Source organism: Pongo abelii, chromosome 8, assembly GCF_028885655.2.
Source record: "Pongo abelii isolate AG06213 chromosome 8, NHGRI_mPonAbe1-v2.0_pri, whole genome shotgun sequence".
In the NCBI taxonomy this organism is placed as follows: Eukaryota; Metazoa; Chordata; class Mammalia; order Primates; family Hominidae; genus Pongo; species Pongo abelii.
In genome coordinates this window covers 38,326,168-38,347,547 of record NC_071993.2, presented here as the reverse complement: position 1 = coordinate 38,347,547, position 21,380 = coordinate 38,326,168, and the positions used below count along the sequence as shown (strand labels likewise).

The 21,380-nt window shown below is 51.8% G+C and overlaps 1 long non-coding RNA gene across 8 annotated transcripts in view; it reads right to left on the bottom strand.

Moving 5' to 3' along the window:
- LOC134762035 (uncharacterized) overlaps positions 1–21,380 on the bottom strand; it is a 72,781-nt gene that overhangs the window by 24,711 nt on the left and 26,690 nt on the right. The window contains exon 7 of one of the 8 annotated variants that reach the window (XR_010141495.1): positions 19,615–19,858. The exons of the other annotated variants lie outside the window; for them this stretch is intronic. This is a non-coding gene — a long non-coding RNA (uncharacterized LOC134762035). Of the gene's footprint in view, positions 1–19,614; positions 19,859–21,380 lie in introns of those variants that run through there. 8 annotated transcript variants of the gene reach the window in all.

Below are 21,380 nucleotides of genomic sequence, written 5' to 3'. Positions count from 1 at the left end.
TTAGTATAAAGGGCTGGAAGAGCTCTTATCTGTTCCAGAACCCAGGATGCTCACTTTGAACCAGAAAGATTGGAGGTAAAAGATAAACTTCCTAATTCTTAACCTCATGGGAAAATTGCTGAATGGAAAAAATATATATATTGAAGTATGAAGGAACATCAAATTTGTTCATGATATTTGCTAAAGTTGTAAACTTTCTTTGGTTATTATCAAAGTGGATTATAACTACTGAATACAGGTTGAATATACCTTATCCAAAATTCTTGACACCAGAAAAGTTTCAGATTTTGGGTTGTTTTGAATATTGGATGTTTGCATTATACTTACTGGGTTAGCATGCAGAGTCTGAAAATCTGAAATCTGAAATACTCCAATGAGCATTTCCTTTGAACATCATGTTGCTGCTCAAAAAATTTGGATGTTGGAGCACTTCAGATTTTGGATTTTCAGATTTGAAATGCCCAACCTGTATAAATATATTCTTTAGTGATTAATTCCATAAATCAGCTGGGTTTTAGTCTTTGGCAGTATGTGCTCATTCTGCCACTTACAGTGAAAGTGCAGAATAGTTAGAAAGTATTTCCTTTGTTTAAAAAACCCAAAAAGCTTTTATTTTATTAGGAAAATCTTGCGACAAACAGGAACAAAAAAAGGCAAGAAAAAGAAACACAAAAGACAAAGTCAGAAGGCAAAACAGGTCAGAGTTTCAAGTGAATTCAAATTTGACACAGGTCCTTGAATCTGAGGTCTAAATTATTTTTTATTCAATGGACTGAATACTTGGCCACAAAACCCAGATATTTGAAATTCCAGTTGAGTGACTGGCTGGCTGGCATAGTGGCTGGCTGGCAGGCAGGCTGGTTGACTGGTTGTCTGGATTAGAGACTGGCAGGCTGGCTGTCTGAGAGGCTTGCTTAGATGCTAGCTGAGACACTGGCTGCCTTACAGCCTGGATGAGAGGCTGGCTGGCTGAGAGGCAGGCAGGCAGACTGGCTGGTTAAGAGGCTGGCTGGCTTGCTGGCTGTGAGGTTGGCTTGCTGACTGGCTAAGAGGCTGTTTGAGTGACTGGTAGGGAGGCTGGATGAAAAGCTGTCAGGCTGCCTCGTTGGTTGGCCAAGAGGCTGTCTGCATAAGATTCTGGACAAGAGGCTTGTTAATAGGCTAGACAAGACGCTGGCTGAATAGGAGGCTGTTCTTGAGGCTACCTGGCAGGGAGGCTGGCTTAGAGGCTGCTGAGAGGCTGGTTGGAAGGCTGGCAGGGTGAGAGGACATCTAAGAGGCTGGCTGGCTGCCTGGCTATCTAGGAGACCAGCCAAAAGCCTGGCTGTAGGAGAGGCTGGCCAAGAGGCAGGCTGTCTGGCTGGATGAGAGGCTTCCTAGGAGGCTGGATGGGATGCTGGCCGCATGGGAGGTTGATCTTGAAGCCAGTTGGCTGGGAGGCCAGAAAGAAAGGCTGGCTAAAGTGCTGCCTGACTCAGAGTCTATCTCAGAGCCTTGCTAAGAGACTGGATAAGAGGCTGGGTAAATGGGAGACCAGCTGATAGGCTGGCATGCAGGCTTCCAGGCTTCTTGGATGGGATGCTGGTTGTGAGCATTGCTGAGAGTCTTCCTGTCTGAAAGCCTGCCTTAGAGGCTTGCTGAGAGGCAGAACCAGAGGCTGGCAGGCTTAGAGTACAGTGAGAAGCTGGCTAGGAGGCAAACAGGCTTGACAAAATGATGGCTGTGAGACTGTTTGAGAGATGAACTGTGCAGGCCAGCTGAGGGACTGGCTGAGAGGCTGGCTGAGAAAACTGCGGGCTGTCTAACAAATGGGACAGCTGAGAGGTTCGCCGAGATGCTATCTGGAGGGCAGGCTGTCCAAGAAACCAAATGTCTTGCTGGCCAAGAGGCTTGCTGGGAGGGTGGCAGAGACGTTGGTTGCATGGAAGGCAGGTCTTGAGGCTGACTTGCTGGGAGACTGGCCTAGTGTCTGGCTAAAAGGCTGCCTGACAGTCTCAGAGGCTGGCTGAGAGGCTATGAGAGGATGCCTGGCTGGGAGGCTGACCAAGAGATTGTGTGAGAAAATGCCGAACTGAGAGGCTGCCTTAGAAGCATGCTGAAAGAATTGCCGACAGGCTGACAGGCTCAGAGTCTGGCTAAGAGTCTAGGAGAAAAACTGGCTTGTTAGGAGGTTTGTCCAGAGACTGGCTGCATGGGAGGCTAATGGAAAGAATGGCTGAAAGGCAGGCCAAATGGCCGGCTGTTTGGCTTGGCAAAAGGCTCACTGAGAGTCTGTTTAAAAACACTGGCTGTATGGGAGGAACACCGTAAAGTTAGCTGAAGGAAAGGCCGGTCAAGAGGGGTTTGCTAAAGATTGCCTGAGAGGCTGCCTCAGATGCTTACAGAGAGGCTGGAAGAGAGGCTCATTGTCTGGAAGGTTGGCTGAAGGTCTGGCATGCAGGCTGGCTGGCTGAGAGGTCAGCCAGGAAGCTGACTGCATCACAGGTAGGACAAGAGCCTCGCTGAAAAGCAGCCTGTCTGGAAGGGTGCCTTAGAAGGTTGTAAAAGGCTTCCTGAATTAATGGTAGACTGAGAGTATAACTTAAGAGGCTGGTTAACAAGGAGGCCAGCTGAGAGCCTGGCAACATGGGAGGCTGATGGAAAGACTGGCCAGGAGGATGACAAAATGGCAGGTTGTCTGGCTGGGCTAGAGGCGTGTTGGGAGGCTGGTTGAGAGGTCAGCTTCATGAAAGGATGGTCTGAAGGCTGGCAGGTTGGAAAGAAGGTTTAGAGGTTTGCTGAGAGTCTGGATGAAAGGCTGGTTAGCTGGGAGGCTAAATGAGTGTCTGTGTCAAAGGCTGTCTGTCTGAGAGACTGGCTTAAAGGCTTCCTAAAAGGCCTACTGAGAGCTGGGCAGGCTGAGTCCAGCTAAGAGAGTAAATGCAAGGATGGCATGTTAGGAGGCTGGCCTAGTCGCTGAGTGCATGGTAGGCTAACTGAAAGGCTGACAAGGAGGCTGGCAAAGTGGCAGGTTGACCCGCTGGGCAAAAGGCTTGCTGGAAGTCTGTTCATATGGATGTCTGCATGGGAAGCTGGTCTTGAGGCTGGTTGGCTGGGAGGATGATTTACAGAATGGCTGAGAGGCTTGAGAGTCCGGATGGCTGAGAGGCCAGCTATGAGTCTGGCCAGCATGCTGGCTGGCTAGGTGGCTTGCCAAGATGCAGGCAGGCTGGATCACCAAGAGGTTTGCAGAAAGGCTGCCTGAGTCACTGGCTGCATGAGGGGCCGGTCTTGAGGCTTGCTGGCTAAGAGGCTGGCTTAGGTGTTCGCTGTAAGGCTGGCGGGTAGGCTGGCAGAGAGCCAGTTGGAGAGGTTATCTGAGAGTCGGCCTTAAAGGTGTGTTAAAAGGCCAGCTTGAGATCCCAGCAGTCACAGTCTGGCTAAGATGGCAAATGGAAGGGTGGCTTGTTAGGAGGCTGGCCCAGAGGCTGACTGCATGAAAAACAAAATGACTGCTTAGGAGGCCGGCCGAGTGGAAGGTTGTCTGGCTGGGCGAGAAGCATGCTGGAAGGCTGTTGGAAATGCTGGCTGCATGGGACACTCGTCTTGAGGCTGGTTGGATGGCAGCCCAGCTTACAGACTTCCTGAGAGTCATGTTGAGAGGCTAGGTAACTGAGAGGTCAGATAAGAGTCTGGCCAGCAGGCCAGCCACCTAAAAGCCTGGCACACAAGCAGGCAGAATGGATGACTGAACGGCTTGCTGGGAGCGAGGCCAAAAGGCTGGCTGCATGGGAGGCTAGTCGTGAGGCTGGTTGGCTAGGAGGCTGGCATAGAGGCTTCTTGAGAGGCTTTTTGAGAGGCTGGATGGCCAAGAAGCCAGCTAAGGTTCCTGCCAGCAGGCCAGCTGGCTAAAAGCCTGGCCCAGAGACAGGGAGGCTTGCTGGGAGGCTGGCTGAGACTCTGGCCGCATGAACACTGGTCCTGAGCCTGGCTGGCTTAGTGGCTGGCTTAGAGGCTTGCCGTGAGGCTGGCTGAGAGGCTGAATAAGAGGCTGGCTGGCTAAAAGTCTGGCCAAGAGCATGTGTGAGAGCTCGTCTGAGAGGCTGAATAAGAGGCTGGCTGGCTAAAAGTCTGGCCAAGAGCATGTGTGAGAGCTCGTCTGAGAGGCTGCATTAAACGCTTGTCAAAAGGCTTGCGGAGAGCCTGCCAGGCTGAGTCCAAATAGGTGGATGGGTGGAAGGCTGGGTTTTTAGGAGGCTGACCCAGAGGCTGGCTGCAGGAAGGCAAGCCAGGTCGACAGTTTGTCTAAGAGGCTTACTGAGTGGCTGGTGGTCTAGCCTGAAGAGTCTCACTGCGAAACTTGGCACGACACTGGCTTCATGGGAGGCTACTGTTCAGGCTGGCTGGTTTGGATGCTGGCTTGGAGGCTTGCTGGGAGACTGGCCGAGATGCTGGTGGTGTGAAAGGCTGATCTTTACCTGGCTGCCTGGGAGGCTGACTTAAGAGGCTTGCTGAGAGGCTTGCTCGTAGGCTAACTGAGGCCCTCGATGAGTGGGAGACTGCTCTAGAGGAAGGCCATTTTGGAGGCTGGCGTAGAGTCTTGCTGATAGGCTGCATGAGAAGCTGGCTCCCTGGGTCCGGCCAAGAGCCTGTGTGAGAGGCTGGCTGTCTGTCTGAGAGACCGACTTAAAGGCTTGCAGAAAAATTGTCTCTGCACCTGGCAGGGTGAGTCTGCCAAAGAGGCTGAATACAAGGCTGGCTTACTAGGAGGTTGGTCTACTGGTATGCTGCCAGGGAGGCTAACCAAAAGGCTGGCCAGGAGCCTGGTCATGTCGCATGTTGGCCAGCTGGGAGAGGCTTGCTGGAAGTCTCTTCAAAACAGTGTCTGTATGGGAGGCTGGTCTTCAGGCTGGCTGGCTGGGAGGATGTCTTACAGGTCTGCTGAGAGGCTTATTGAAAGGCTGGGTGGCTGAGAGTCTGGCTAGCTAGGGGGCTTGCCAAGAGGCAGGCAGGCTGGATGGATGAGAGGCTTTCTGAGAGGCTGGCGGAGATGCTAGCAGCAAGAGAGGCTGGTCTTGAGGCTTGCTGGCTGGGAAGCTAATTTAGAGGCTTGCTGTAAGGCTGGCTGGTAGGCTGGCAGAAAGCCTGTTTGAGAGGTGGTCTATCTGAGAGGCTGTCTTAAAGGTGTGCTAAAAGGCCTGATGAATGCCAGGCAGGCAGAGTCCGGCTAAAAGGCCAAAAGGAAGGCTGGCTTGTTGGGAGGCTGGCTGCATGGGAGGATGAATCACAGACTGGATAGGAGGCCAGCCGAGTTGCAGGTTGTCTGGCTGGGCGAGAGGCATGCTGGAAGGCCGTTGGAAACCCTGGTGACAAGGGAGGCTGGTCTTGAGGCTGACTGGCTGGCAGCCTGGCTTAGAGGCTTGCTAAGAACCTTGTTGAGAGGCTGGATGGCCAAGAAGCTGGCTAAGAGTCTGGCTGGAAGGCTGGCTGGGTAGAAAACTGGCCGAGAGGCAGGCAGAGTGAATGGCTGAGATGCTTGCTGGGAGTGTGGCCTAGACGCAGGCTGTATGGGAGGCTGGTCATGAGGCTGGTTGGCTCGGAGGCTGGCTTAGAGGTTTCCTGAGAGGCTTTTTGAGAGGCTAGATGGCCAAGAAGTTGGGTAAAGTTCTTGCGAGCAGGCTGACAGGCTAGGAGGCTGACTCACAGTGAAGCAGGCTGGGTAGGCAAGAGGCTTGCCAGGAGGCTGGCCGAGCATGGATGGCTGGTCTGCATGGAAGGCTGGTCTTGAGGTTGGCTGGCTAAGTGGCTGCCTTAGAGTCTTGCTGAGAGGCTGGGTGGCTGAGAAGCCATCGAAGAGTTTCTAGCTGGCAGGCTGGCCAGCTAGAAGGCTGGCCGAGAAGTTTGCTGAGAGGCTTGATAAAGGGTGGACTGACTAGAAGCCTGGATGAAAGCCTGTGTGAGAGGCTATCTGAGAGGCTTCATTACATGCTTGCTAAAAGACTTGCTGAGAGCCTAGAAGGCTGAGTGCAGCTAGGACGATGAGTGGCAAGCTCTCTTTTTATGAGGCTGGCCTAGAGAGTGGCTGCTGGGAAGGCAGGCCGGGCTGAGAGGCTTACTGAGTGGCTGATGGTCTGGTCTGGCGAGAAGCTTGCCGGAAGGCTGGCCAAGATGCTGGCTGCATGGGAGGCAGGTGTTGAGGCTGGCTGGATGGCATGCTGGTTTCAAGGTTTGCTGAGAGGTTTCCTGGGAGGTTGGCCAAGATGCTGGCTGGCTGGGAGGCTGGCTTGGAGGCTTGCTGAGAGGCTTGCTCAAAGGCAGGCCAAGGTGCTGGCTTCATGGGAGGCTGCTCTACAAGATGGCAGTCTGGAAGCTGGCTGAGAGTCTTTCTGAAAGGCTGCATGAGAGGCTGGCTAGCTGATAGACTGGCTGGGAGCCTGCGTCAGAGGCTGTCTGTCTGAGAGGCTGCCTTAAAGGCTTGCTGAAGCGCTTGCTCAGAGTCTGTCAGGATGAGTCTGGCTAAGAGGCCAAATGCAAAGCTGGCTTGTTAGAAGGCTGGCCTAGTGGCCTGCTGCATGGGACTCTAACCAAAAGGCTGGTGAGGAGGGTGGCTACATGGCAGCTTGTCTGGCTGGGCATGAGGATTGCTGGATGTCTGTGCAAGACAGTGTCTGCATGGCAGACTGGTCTTGAGGCTGGCTGGTGGGGAGGATGGCTTACATGCTTGTCGAGAGGGTTATGGAGAGGCTGGGTGGCTGAGAGGCTGGCTATGAGTCTGGCCAGCATGCTGGCTGGGAGGGGCCTTGGTAAGATGCAGGCAGGCTGGATGGCTGAGATGTTGCTGGGAAGCTGGCTGAGATGGCGGTGACATGAGATGCTGATCTTGAGGCTTGCTTTTGGGATGGCTGTCTTAGAGGCATGCTGTGATGCTGGTTGGTAGGCTGGCAGACAGCCTGTTTGAGAGGCTGTCTGTCTGAGGGGTTGACTTAAAGGCATGCTAAAAGGCCTGCTAAAACACTGGCAAGCAGAGTCCAGCTAAGAGGCCAAATGCAAAACTGGCTTGTTCAGAGGCTGGCCTACAATCTGGCTGCATGAGAGGCTAAACAAGAGGCTGGCTAATAGGCTAGCCAAGTGGCAGGTTGTCTGGTTAGGTAAGAGGCTTGCCGGAAGGCTGTGAGAAACGCTAGCTGCATGGCAGGCTGGTCTTGAGGCTGGTTGGCTGGCAGACTGCCTTTAAGGCTTACTGAGAGATTTGTTGAGAGTCTGGATGGCCAAGAAGTCTGGTAAGAGTCTGGCCAGCTACAAGGCTAGTCAAGAGGCAGGCAGGGAGGATGGCTGAGAGGCTTGCTGGGAGCGTGGCCTAGATACTGGCATCCTGGGAGGCTGGTTATGAGGCTGGTTAGTTAGGAGACTGGCTTAGAGGCTTTTTGAGAGGCTTTTTCAGAGGCTAAATGGCTGAGAATTTGGCTCAGGTTCTTGCCAGCAGGCTGCCTGGCTAGAAGGTTGGCCCAGAGGCAGGCAGGCTGCATGGCCAAGAGGCATGCCGGTAGTCTGGCAGAGACGCTGGCTGCATTGAATGGTGGTCTTGAGCGTGGCCGGCTAGGAGACTGGCTTATAGCCTTGCTGAGAGGCTTGCTGAGAGGATGGATAACAGGCTGGCTGACTAGGAGTCTGGCCAAGAGGCTGTGTGAGAGACTGTCTGAGAGCCTGCATTGTACGCTTGCTAAAAGGTTTGCTGAGAGCATGGTAGGCTGAATTCAGCTACAAGGATAGGTGACAGGCTGGGTTTTTAGGAGCCTGACCTAGATACTCACTGTGGAGAAGGCGAGCTGGGCCGAGAGGCTGTCTGAGAGGCTTAATGAGTGGCCAGTGGTCTGGCCTGGCAAGAGGCTTGCCGGGACATTGGCCAAGATGCTGGCAGCATGGGAGGCTGGTGTTGAGCCTGGCTGGTTGTGATGCTGGCTTGGAGGCTTGCTGAGAAGTTTCCTGAAAGGTTGGCTGAGACTATGGTGGCGTGGGAGGCTGGTCTTTACCTGGCTAGTTGGGAGGCTGGATTAAGGCTTGCTTAGAGGCTTGCTGGGAGACAGGCAAAGATGCTGGCTTAATGGGAGGCTGGTGTTGAGGCTGACTGGCTGGGATACTGGCTTTGAAGATTGGTGAGAGATTTGCTGGGAGGCTGGCTGAGATGGTGGTGGCATGGCTGGGAGGCTTGCTTAGAGGTTTGCTGACAGGCCTGCTAGGGGCCTGGTCATGGCGTCGGCTGCATGGGAGGCTGCTGGAGGGAATAGTCATTTGGAGGCTGGCTTAGAGTCTTGCTGAAAGGCTGCATGAGAGGCTGGCTCACTGGGAGACTGGCCAAATGCCAGTGTGAGAGGCTGGCTGTCTGAGAAGTTGCTTGAAGGTGTGCTGAAAGGCTTGCTCAGAGCCTGGCAGGATGAGTCCACCAAAGAGGCTGAATACAAGGCTGGCTTGTCAGGAGGCTGGCCTAGAGGCTTTCTGCCTGGGAGGCTAACTGAAAGGCTGGCAAAGATGCTGGCCATGTGGAAAGTCATCTGGCTGGACGAGAGGCTTGCTGGAAGTCTTCAAGACAGTGTCTGCTGGGGAGGCTGGTCTAGAGGCTGGCTGGCTGGGAGGATGGCTTACAGGATTGCTTAAGAGGCTTGTTGAGAGACTGGTTAACTGAGAGGCCAGCTAAGGGTCTGCAAGGCATGCTGTCTGGCTAGGAGGCTTGCCAAGAGGCAGGCAGGCTGGATGGCCGAGAGGCTTGATGGGAGGCTGACCAAGATGCTGGTGGCATGAGAGGCTCCTCTTGAGGCATGCAGGCTGGGAGGCTGGCATACAGGCTTGCTGCGAGGCTGACTGGTAGGCTGGCAGAAAACCTGTTTGAGAGGCTGACTGTCTGAGAGGCTGCCTTAAAGTTATGCTAAAAGGTCTGCTGGGAGCCTGGCAGGCAGAGTCCTGTTAAGAGGCCAAATGGAAGGCTGGCTTGTTAGGAGGCTTCCCTACAAGCTGGCCGCATAGGAAGCTGAATCAGAAGTTGGTTTGGATGCCAGCCAAGTGGCAGTTTGTCTGGCTGGGCGAGAGGTATGCTGAAAGGCCATTGGAAACCCTGGCGGCACAGGAGACTCGTCTTGAGGTTTGCTGGCTGGCAGTCTGGCTTAGAGACTTGCTGAGATTGTTGTTAAGAAGCTGGATGGCTGAGAAGCTGGCTAACAGTCTTGCTGGTAGGCTGGCTCGCAGAAAACTGGCCAAGAGGCAGGCAGAGGGGATGGCCAAGACGCTTGCTGGGAGCATGGCCTAGACGCTGGCTGCATGGGAGGCTGGTCACGAGGCGGGTTGGCTAGGACACTGGCTTAGAGGCTTCTTGAGAGGCTTTTTGAGAGGCTAAATGGTTGAGAAGTTGAGTAATGTTTTTGCTGGCAAGCTGGCTCGCTAGGAGGCTGTCCCAGGCCTGTTGGGTGGGCAAGGCTTGCCAGGAGGCTGGCCAAGATGCCTCCTGCATGGAATGCTGATCTTGAGGGTGGCTGGCTAATTGGCTGACATAGAGGCTTGTTGAGAGGCTGAATAGCTGAGAAGCTGTCTAAGAGTCTGGCTGGCAGACAGACTGGCTAGAAGGCTGGCCAAGAGGCTTGCTGAGAGGCTGGATAATAGGCCAGCTTGCTAGGAGTCTGGCCGAGAACCTGTGTGAGAGGCTCTCTGTTTGAGAGGCTGCATTAAATGCATGCTAAAAGGCTTGCTGAGAGCCTGGCAAGCTGAGTCCGGCTAGGAGGATGAGTGGCCGGTGGGCTTTTTAGGAGGTTAACCTAGAGACTGGCTGCAGGGGAAGGAGGGCCAGGCTGAGAGGTTGTCTGAGAGTCTTACTGAGTGGCCAGTGGTCTGGCCTGGTGAGAGGCTTGTCAGGATGCTGGCCAACACTCTGGCTGCATGGGAGGCTGGTGTTGAGTCTGGCTGGTTTTGATATTGGCTTGGAGGCTTGCTGAGAAGCTTCCTGAAAGGTTGGCTGAGAAGCTGGTGGTGTGGAAAGCTGACCTTTACCTGGCTGGCTGGGATGCTGGCTTAGAGCCTTGCTGAGAGTGTTGCTCAGAGGCTGGCCCAGGTACTGGCTGCATGGGACGCTGCTCGAGAGAAGGGCAGTTTTGGAGGCTGGCTTAGAGTCTGGCTGAAGGGCTGCATGACAGGCTGTCTCCCTGGGAGACTGGCTGAAAGCCAGTGTGAGAGGCTGTCTGTGTGTCAAGAGACTGCCTTAAAGATGTGCTGAAAGTCTTGCTCAGAGCCTGGCAGGATGAGTCCGACTAAGAGGCCGAATACAAGGTTGGCTTGTTAGGAGTCTGGCCTAGTGGTTTGCTGCCTGGGAGGCTAGCCAAAAGGCTGGCAAGGAGGCTGGCCATGTGGAAGGTCATCTGGCTGGACGAGAGGCTTATTGGAAATCTCTTCAAGATGGTTTTTGCATGGGAGGCTGGTCTTGAGGCTGGGAAGATGGGGGGATGGCTTAAAGGCTTGCTGATAGGCTTGTTGAGAGGCTGGGTGGCTAAGAGGCCATCTAAGCAACTGGGCGACATGGTGGCTGGCTAAGAGTCTTGCCAAGAGGAAGGCAGGCTGGATGGCCGAGAGGCTTGATAGGAGGCTGGCCGAGATGCTGGTGGCATGAGAGGCTGCTCTTGAGGCTTGCAGGCTGGGAGGTTGGCTTAGAGGTTGGCTGTGAGGCTAGCTGGTAGGCTGGCACAAAGTCTGTTTGAGAGGCTGTCTTTCTGAGTGGCTGCCTTAAAGACATGCTAAAAGGCCTACTGGGAGCCCGGCAGGCAGAATCCAGCTAAGAGGCCGAATGGAAGGCTGGCTTGTTAGGAGGCTGCCCTAGAGGCTAGCTGCATGGGAGGCTGAATCAGAGGCTGGTTAGGATGCCAGCCAAGTGACAGGTTGTCTGCCTGGGCAAGAGGCATGCTGGAAGGCCGTTGGAAACCCTGGCAGCATGGGAAGCTGGTCTTGAGGCTGGCTGGCTGGCTGGCTGGCAGCCTGGCTTAGAGGCTTGCTGAGCGTCTTCTTGAGAGGCTGGATGGCTGAGAAGCCAGCGAAGAGTCTTGCCAGCAGGATGGCTGTGTAGATAACTGGCCAAGAGACAGTCAGAGTGGATGGCCGAGACACTTGCTGGCAGCGTGGCCTAGACACTGGCTGCATAGGAGACTGATCATGAGGTGGGTTGGCTAGGATGCTGGCTTAGAGGCTTCTTGAGAGGGTTTTTGAGAGGCTAGATGGCCGATAATTTGGGTAAGGTTCTTGCTGGCAGGCTGGCTGGCTAGGAGGCTGACCCAGAGTCAGGCAGTCTGGGTGTGTTAAGAGTCTTGCTGGGAGACTGGCCAAGATGCTGCCTTCATGGAAGGCTGGTCTTCAGGCTGCCTGGCTAAGTGGGTGGCTTAGAGGCTTGCTGAGAGGCTGCATAGCAGAGAAGGCATCTAAGAGTCTGGCTGGCAGTCTGGCTGGCTAGCAGGCTGGCTGAGAGGCTTGCTGAGAGGCTGAATAACAGGTTGGCTGGCTAGGACTCTGAGTGAGAGCCTGTGTGAAAGGCTGTCTGAGAGGCTGCATTAAACGCTTGCTAAAAGGCTTGCTGAGAGCCTGGCAGGCAGAGTCCAGCAAGGAAGATGGGTGGCAGGCCAGCTTTTTAGGAGGCTGATCTAGAGACTGAATGCAAGGAAGGCAGGCTGGGTTGAGAGGCTGTCTGAGAGGCTAATTGAGTGGCCGAAGGTCTTGCCTGGCGAGAGGGTTGCTGGGAGGCTTGCCAAGATGATGGCTGCATAGGAGGCTGGTGTTGAGGCTGGCCAGTTGGTATTCTGGCTTCGAGGCTTGCTAAGAGGTTTCATGGGAAGTCAGCCAAAATCCTGGTTGCGTGGAAGGGTGTTCTTTACCTGGCTGGGAGGCTTGTTTCAAGGCTTACTGAGAGTCTTGATCACAGGCAGGCCAAGGTATTGGCTTCATGGGAGGCTGGTCTACAAGATGGCGGTCTGGAGGCTGGCTTAGAATCTTGCTGAAAGGCTGCATGAGAGGCTGGCTCACTGACAGACTGGCCAGGAGCCTGTGTCTGAGGCTGGCAGTCTGTCTGAGAGGCTGCCTTAAGGGCTTGCTGAAATGCTTACTCAGAGCCTGCCAGGATGAGTCTGGCTAAGAGGCCAAATGCAAGGCTGGCTTGTTGGAAGGGTGGCCTAGTGGCTTGCTGCATGGGAGGCTAACAGAAAGGCTGGTGAGGAGGCTGGCCACGAGGCAGGTTGTTCGGCTGGGTTTGAGGCTTGCTGGATATCTGTGCAAGTCAGTGTCTGCATGGCAGGCTGGTCTTGAGGCTGGTTGGCTAGATGGCTTACATGCTTATTGAGAGGCTTGTTGAGAGGCTGGGTGGCTGAGAGGCCGGCTAAGAGTTTGGCCAGCACGCTGGTTGGCTAGGGGTCTTGCCAAGACACAGGCAGGCTGGATTGCCGAGAGGCTTGCTGGGAGGCTGGCCGAGATGGTGGTGACATGAGAGGCTGGTCTTGAGGCTTGCTTGTGGGGTGGCTGGCTTAGAGACATGCTGCAATGCTGGCAGGTAGGCTGGGAGAGAGCCTGTTGGAGAGGCTGTCTGTCTGAGATGTTGACATAAAAATATGCTAAAAGCCTGCAGAAAGCACAGCAAGCAGAGTCCAGCTAAGAGGTCAAATGCCAAACTGGCTTTTTTGGAGGCTGGCCTAGAGTCTGGCTGCATGGGAGGCTAAAGGAGAAGCTCGCTAATAGGCTGGCCAGGGCCAGGTTGTCTGGCTAGATGAGAGGCTTGCTGGAAGGCTGTTGGAAATGCTGGCTGTGGTCTTCAGGCTGGCTAGCTGGCTTTTAGTCTTGCTGAGAAGCTTGTTGAGAGTCTGGATAGCGAAGAAGCTGGCTAAGAGTCTGGCTGGCAGTCTGGTAGGTTAGAAGGATAGCCGAGAGACAGGCAGCGTGGATTGCTGCCATGCTGGGAGCGAAGCCGAGATGCTGGCTGCCTGGGAGGGTGGTGGTCAGGCTTCTTGGCTAGGAGGCTGGCTTTGAGGCTTGTTGAGAGGCATTTTCAGAGGCTAGATGACCAACAAGTTGGCTCAGGTTCTTGCCAGCAGACTAGCTGGCTAGGATGCCGGCCCAGAGGCAGGCAGGTTCCATGGCCAAGAGGCATGCCGGTAGGCTTGCCGGGACACTGACTGCATTGAAGGATCATCTTGAGCCTAGCTGGTTAATTCTCAGGCTTACAGGCTTGCTGAGAGGCTGGCTGAGAGACTGGATAACAGGATGGTTCTCTAGGAATCTGGCCGAGATTCTGTGTGAGAGGCTGTCTGAGGGGCTGCATTAAATGCTTACTAAAAGGTTTGCTGGGAGCCTGGCAGGATGAGTCCAGCTAACAGGATAGGTGGTAGGCTGGGTTTTTCAGAGCCTGACCTAGACTCGCTGCGGGGAAGGCAGGCCTGGCTGAGAGGCTTATGAGTGGCTGGTGGTCTTGCCTGGCTAGAGGCTTGCTGGGTCACTGGCCAAGATGCTGGCTACATGGGAGGCTGGTGTTAAGGCTGACTGGTTGGGATGCTGGCTTCGAGGCTTGTTGAGAAGTTTTCTGAAAAACCGGCCAAGGCGCTGGTGGCGTGGGAGTCTGAACTTTACCTAGATGGCTGGGAGGCTGGCTTAGAGGCATGCTCAGAGACTGGCTGCATGGGATGCTGCTCAAGAGAATGGTAGTTTTGGAGGCTGGCTTAGAGTCTTGCTGAAGGGCTGCATGGGAGGCTGGCTGGCTGGGAGACTGGCCGAGAGCCAGTGTGAGAGGCTGGTTGTCTGTTTGAGAGGCTGCCTTAATGGTATGCTGAAAGGCTTGCTCAGAGCCTGGCAGGATGAATCTGGCTAAGAGGCTGAATACAAGGCTGGCTTGTTAGGAGGCTGGCTAGTGGTTTGCTGCCTGGGAGGCTAACCAAAAGGCTGGCGAGGAGGCTGGCCATGTGGAAGCTTGTCTGATTGTGTTGAGAGGCTTGCTAGAAGTCTCTTCAAGAGAGTGTCTGCATGGTAGGCTGGTCTTAAGGCTGGCTGGCTTGGAAGATGGCTTAAGGCTTGCTGATAGGCTTGTTGAGAGGCTGGGTGGCTGAAAGGCAAGCTAAGGGACTGGCCAGCATGTTGGCTGGCTAGAAGGCTTGCCAAGAGGCAGGCAGGCTGTATGGCCAAGAGGCTTGATGGGAGGCTGGTAGAGACACTGGTGGTATGAGAGGCTGCTCTTGAGGCTTGCTGGCTGGGATGCTGGCTTATAGGCTTGTTGTAATACTGGCTGGTAGGCTGCCAGAAAGCCTGTTTGAGATGCAGTATGTCTGAGATGCTGCCTTAAAGGCATACTTAAAAGTCTGCTGGGAACCTGGAAGGTGGTGTCTGGCTATGAGGCCCAATAAAAGGCTGGCTTGTTAGGAGGCTGGCCTATAGGCTGGCTGCATGGGAGGCTGAATCAGAGACTAGTTAAGAGGTCAGCAGGTTGTCTGGCTGGGCAAGAGGCATGCTAGAAGGCTATTGGAAACGCTGGCTGCATGGGTAGCTGGTCTTGAAGCTGGCTGGATGGAAGCCTGGCTTAGAGGCTTTCTGAAAGTCTTGTTGAGAGGCTGGATGGCCAAGAAGCAGGATAAGAGTCTGGCTGGCAGGCTGGCCAGGTAGAAAACTGGCCGAGAGGCAGGCAGAGTGAATGGCCATGACGCTTGCTGCATGGGAGGCTGGTCATGAGGTTGGTGGGCTAAGAGGCTGGCTTAGAGGCTTGTTGAGAGTCTACATGTCTGTAAAGTTGGCTGTGGTTCTTGCCGGCAGGCTGGCTGGCTAGGAGGTTGTCCCAGAGGCAGGTAGGATGGGTGGCCCAAAGGCTTGCCAGGAGGCTGGCTGACACACTGGCTGCATGGAAGGCTGATCTTGAGGGTGGCTGGCTGGCTAAGTGGCTGGTAGGCCGGTTGGCTAGAAGCCAGGCCCAGAGGCTGGTTGAGAGGCTGGATATCAGGCTGGCTGTCTAGAAGGCTAGCCGAGAGGCTTCTGAGCGGCTGGCTGAGGGCCTGGATAACACGGTGGCTGGCAAGGAGTCTGGCAGACAGCCTGTGTAATAGGATGTCTGGCAAGAACTTGCTGGAAGGCTGTTTGAAATGCTAGCTGCATGGGTGGCTGGTCTTGTGGCTGGCTGCATGGCAGGAGGGGTTACAGGCATGCTCAGAGGCCTTTTGAGAGGGTGGCTGAGAAGCTGGCTAAGAGTCTGGCCGGAATGCTGACTGGCTAGGAGGCTCGCCAAGAGTCAGGCAGGCTGGATGGCCGAGTGGCTTGTTGAGAGGCTGGCCAAGACCCTGGCTGCATGAAAGGCTGGTCTTGAGGCTTGCTGGCTGGGAGGCTGGCTTAGAGGCTTGTTGTGAGACTGGATGAGAGGCTGGCTGGCTGGTAGGCTGCCTTAAAGGCATGCTAAAAGGCCTGCTGGGAACCCAGCATGCAGAGTCTCGCTCAGAGGCCAAATGGAAGGCTGGGTTGTTAGGAGACAGGCTAATGGGAGGCTAACCAAGAGGTTGGCTAGGAGGCCAGCCAAGTGGCAAGTTGTCTAGCTGGGCGAGAGGCTTGCTGGAACATTATTTGAAATATTGGCTGCATGGGAGGCTGGTCTTGAGGTTGGCTCACCTAGAGGCTGGCATTGAGGCTTGCTGAGAGTCTTATTTAGAGACCGGATGGCTGACAAGCTTGTTTGTAGTCTGGCCAGCAGGCTGGCTAGGAGGCTGGCCGAGAGGCAGCTAGGCTGGATGGATGAAAGTGTTGCTGAGAGGGTGGCTGAGATGCTGGCTGTATGGCAGGGTGGTCTTGAGGCTCGCTTGCTGGGAGCCTGGCTTAGAGGCTGGATGAGAGGCTGGATGAGAGGCTGGTTGGCTGGGATGCTGACCAAGAGCCTGTGTGAGAGTCTTTCAGTCTGACAGGCTGCCTTAAAGGCTTGCTAAAAGCCTTGCTGAGATCCTGGCATGCTGACTCTGGCTAAGCAGCTGAATGGAAGACTGGCTTGTTAGGAGCCTGGCCTGGAGATGGGCTGCATGGGAGGCTACCCAACAGGTTGGCTAGGAAACTGGTAGAGTGGCAGATTGTCTGGCTGTATAAGAGGCTTGCTGGAAGACTGTTAAAAACGCTGGCTGCATGGGAGGTTGGTCTTGAGGCTGGCTGGATGGGAGATTCACTTAGAGGCTTGCCAAGAGGCTGGATCAGAGGCTGGATGTTGGAGCCAGGCTGAGAGCCTGTGTAAGAGGCTATGTGAGAGGCTGCCCCTTAAATGCTTCCTAAAATGTGTGCTGAGAGTGTGGCAGGCTGAATTTGGCTAGGAAGCTGGGTGACAGGCTCATTTTTTAGGAGACCAGCCTAGAGCATGGCTGCCTGGAAGGCTGGTCGAACAGCAGGTTTTCTGGCTGGGCAAGAGGCTTGCTGGAATGCTGTTTGAAATGCTGGCTGCATGGAAGGCTTGTCTTGAAGCTGGCTGGCTGGGAGGCTGGCATAGAGGCTTCGTGGGAGGCTTGCCAAGAACCTGGATGAGAGGCTGGCTGTCTAGGAGGCTGGCAGAGAGCCTGTGTGAGAGGCTGAGAGGTTGCCTTAAATTCTTGCTAGAAGGTTTGCTGACAGCCTGGCAGGCTGAGTCCTGCCAAGAGGCTGGATGTCAGGTTGGCTTGTTAGGAGGCTGGCCTAGAGGCTGGCTGCATGAGAGGCTAACCAAGAGGCCGGCTAGGGTGCTGGCCAAGTTGCAGATTTTCTCACTGGGTGAGATGCTTGCCGGAAGGTTGTTCAAAATGCAGGCTGCATGGGAAGCTCGTCGTGAGGCTGCCTGGCTGCAAGGCTGGCTGAAAGGCCACCTGACTGAGAGTCTGTCTCAGAGGTTTACTGAGGCTGCATGAGAGGCTGGTTGGCTGAGAGGTTGGCTGAGAGCAAAATAATGTGTCACTTCCCATTTTCTTCTCCAATACCTTAATTCTTTGCCCAAATCAAAAGCATGCTGAGTAGGTTAACCTATGACTTTTTTATCTTCTCCACTACAAGGCTCCTGGACCGGAATAATTTTTGTTACTCTAGTACAGAATTTCTCAACCATTTCTCATCCATTTATCATACATACTAAATCTATTTGGCACACTGACTGACCATCACTAATTTCTCCAAAGTAGTATGAAGGCTGAAGGAGCAGCATTTTAGGACACATCTATAAGCCCAACTTGAGAATCCTTGTTCACCTTAGTATTCATCAGAAAGATTAACTACACAAATTTGTAAAAACCTAAGGCACATACTAAATTCACACTTCATTCCAAGCACTTACTGCCTGACAACATAAAACTTCACACTACAGGGTATGACTATTTGTTGGTTATTGGCAACAAAATCTCCTAAGGTGGTAGACAATCTACAAATTGTGGTCACTCACTGTGACACTACTTAATGGTAAACAAAAAATGGGGGAAAAAAAGGCAAACTTAGAGCTGTAATAAAATAAAGTCATTCATTCAATGGAGACTTTTTAGATCTTTCCTATTAGGTTGTGATATTCGTGTGCAGGCCAAAGAGTTACAGTATTTGACATTTTGTAAACAGGGTGGATATTGAGAAATGTTAAGGTTTAAATGTGGATGTTAGCTGCTATCCCTGAGTGGTTAAAATGTGGCTACTTGGAACTGAAACATGCTGTGAGTATGAAAGACACACCAACTGTCAAATAAAGAATATATGTATGTAAAATAGAGAATGTGAAATACTTCATTGTGTATTTATGTATAATAGTTACTGGTTGTAGTAGAAAATTTAAAGTCACATATGTGGCTTACATTTGTGGTGCACGCTGTATTTCTCTTGGATAGCAGTAGTCTAAGTTCAAAGCCTGAGTTATCCCCAAACTGCAAGGGGTTCATATTGATAAATCAAGAAGTGCCCATATTGAGCTTCCGCAAAAGAATTTTTGGGCAAGAAGAGTTCCATCATTTTAAAAGATTAAAGTAATTTTTAAAAGCTTAGAAAGTATTGATCTGTTCTTTTAAAAAGGATTCCACAACTATTTTACCTGGTGTATTTGTTCTTGGCTGAGAGTAATTTCAGTTGTACTGTGAGTCAGAAGTTCTGGCCTGAGAAAATAGAGTTTTAAGTTTCTCCTCCTCAACAATATTTTTTGTGATATTTGATGTCCCCTAATACCCGATTATAAATCAGAAAGTGATCAATAAAATAGGGTATTCTTGCCTTATTGCTTGTTTTTGCCAGTTGTTTAAGAAAACTTAAAATTTTGACATTTTTCAATATACTAAGTTCTTAGAGACTTAAAGCAGTATAAGTAGTTAAAAAATAAGTACATGAATTCTGCAAATAACATACAATTAGTGACCTAAGTTTGTAGTTGCCAACTGAGTTGCACCTAAGAGCTAGTCTTTGAAGACTCAGAGAGTGCCATGCGCCCCACTTCAATCCATAGGGAAGGCAGGGCTCCTCACCCAGGAGACTTGATTTCTGTGCACTGAAACTCAAAGGGTCTGTTTCAAGAGAAGTTGAGGGCCCCAGGGTTATGGGAACGAGGATCCCCACTGCAGCCTTCCTTGCTCGTGACAGCTTGTGGCACTTCCATGTGTGATGCCTGCAGTTCCTCCCGTGCCCCTAAGTGTCACAATGCATGCTACATGACCAACAAACTTAGGCATTTCTGCTGGCTTAGAGAATGCTTTAATGCCACAGATTTACTCTATGAATGTTTGTTGAGCACCTGCTTGAGAAGTAAACAAGACAGGCATGAACTGGGCTGTCAGAGCTACTGTGCTGCAGTGGGAGGAAAAAAGTCAGCCAGCACCGCTTCATGAAAAATAAAAGGATGATGAGTCAGCAAGCCTCAAGCCTGAGGTGAAACAGTGCTCAGTGAAGACTTCTCCAATATGGTGATGTTTAAACTGTGACACAAATAGAAAGGAGAGGCACAGAAAGCCCTAAAGAAAGAGCATTCCACAAACACTACCCCTCAGCATGACAGTGCAGGAGGCTGTGACTTGAGAGGAAGAAAGGTACACAGACCACCACGGTGGCTGACACAGAGCAAGCAATCCACAGAGGGGATGAGGGGATGGCAGAGGAACAGCAGGGCACAGCTCACCCATGTCCCTGCAGGCCCTATCAGGGGCTGTGAGGTTATTCCTGGTACAATGGGAAGCCACTACAGATGACAGACCAGAGAATGACAAGCTCCACCTCCTACTTTCAATGAAACTGACCTGGCTGCTCTGTGGCATGGCTTTGACTGAGCACCAGAGGGCAGTGAAGGAGGATGGGATATGGTCTTGGATTTGTATTCAGGGCAGAATCAGCAGATCTTGCTAGGCTGCATGTGGGAAGGGAGGAAAGTAATGCCTCAAGGTAACTCCCAGACGTCTGGCCAGGTAGACCCAGAGACAAGTGCTTTGGAGGAAAATGGGGACTCTTCCTGTGACAGGTCATGTCCCAGAAGGGGTTAAACACATGGATGAATACAAAGGTCCAGTGTGAGGATAATTTTAAGGGCCAGGAATGAGAGTCATGAAGATACAGACAATATAATATTTTTAAGATGTGGGCAGAGTTGAATTATTTTATTTTATTTTATTTTATTTTACTTTATTTTATTTTATTTTACTTTTTGAGAGAGCATCTTTCTCTGTCACCTATGAGGGAGTGCCATAGTGTGATAAGTACTCACTGCAGCCTCAATCTTCTGGGCTCAAGCACTCTTCCCACCAAGTTTTTATTTTGTTTAAGAAACATGGTCTTGACCTAGTGTGGTGGCTTTTGCCTGTAATCCCAGCATTTTGGGAGGCTTCGACAGGTGGATTGCTTGAGGACAGGAGTTGGAGATCAGCCTAGGCAGCATTGTAAGACCCTGTCTCTACCAAAAAAAAGGAGGAGGAAGAATTCATAGAAGACAATTTTTCCACAGACCATGGAGGGGGAGGATGGATTCAATATGATTCTAGTACATTACATTTATTGTGCACTTTATTTTCCTTATTATTACTTTCTAATGTATAATGAAATATTTATACAACTTACCGTAATGTAGAATCAGTGGGAGGCCTGAGCTTGTTTTCCTGCAACTATACAATCTCATCTGGGGATGATGGCGACCGTGACAGATCATCAGGCATTAGATTCTCATAGGGACAGCACAACCTAGATCCCTGGCATGGGCAGTTCACAATAGGGTACACATTCTTATGAGAATCTAATGTTGCCTCTGATCTGACAGGAGGCAGAACTCAGATGGTAATGCCAGCAATGGGGAAGGGCTGTAAATACACATGAAACTTCATTCGCCAAATACTGTTCACCTCCTGCTGTGCATTCCAGGGGTTGGGGATCCCTGCTCAAGTGCATTCAAAAGGATCCATCCCACGCCAATCTTTATAGCCAAACTTACTGCCAAGGTGGTCAAGTATAGCTGCCACTTAGCTTCCAAGGCATGTGCCTCAGCTTGCATTTCATCACAATCAACAAGTGGGAGCTTCATTCATTGTGAGGTCACTTCCTATAAATTACCAGCATTCCATTTCCCATTGGCAAGAAGCTAAGCACTGCTACTTGAATAACCAAACCTATGCCCAAATCCCATCTTTGTGGGGTTGTCTCCTGGTAGCCTTCCTCACATCAATTTTCTATTTGTCAGAGTCTAATCAGGAGACATAAATCACTCAAAAATATAAACTGGTAAAATTTAATATAAATAAGTGTTAATCACAACAGGGGAACAGTGTAATGAGTGATTGGCCAGCACAAAGTAAAGACAAAAGCGTCACAACACAACCTGTTTCACTTTATGGAAAGCACTGACATTTATAAAATAGTCGTGGTAAATTTAAAAAACTAACAGCTAATTATTTTTACTCAGAATAGTACTGAATTAAGAACATAGGCCAGGCGTGGTGGCTCTTGCCTGTAATCCCAGCATTTTGGGAGGCCTAGGTGGGTGGACCACCTGAGGTCAGGAGTTCAAGACAAGCCTGACCAACATGGTGAAACCCCATCTCTACTAAAAAATACAGAAATTAGCTAAGCATGGTGATGGGAGCCTGTAATCCCAGCTGCTTAGGAGGCTGAGACAGGAGAATCACTTGAACCCGGGAGGTGGAGGTTGCAGTGAGCCGATATCATGCCATTGCACTCCAGCCTGGGCAACAGAGAAAGATACCATCTCAAAAAAAAAAAAAAAAAGAATGTAATAAAAATATAAAGTGGAAACATTTATTACATATTTATAAGCCAGGTATTATGTGAAGCACTTTACTATTTTATCAAATCTTCATGCTGTTTTATCAAATCTTCAGAATTGATCTTCAGTACTCATGACCACAAAAGAGGATACTAAGTTTCAGACAGGAGAAGAGACGTGGCCTGGCACTGTGTCCCCAGAG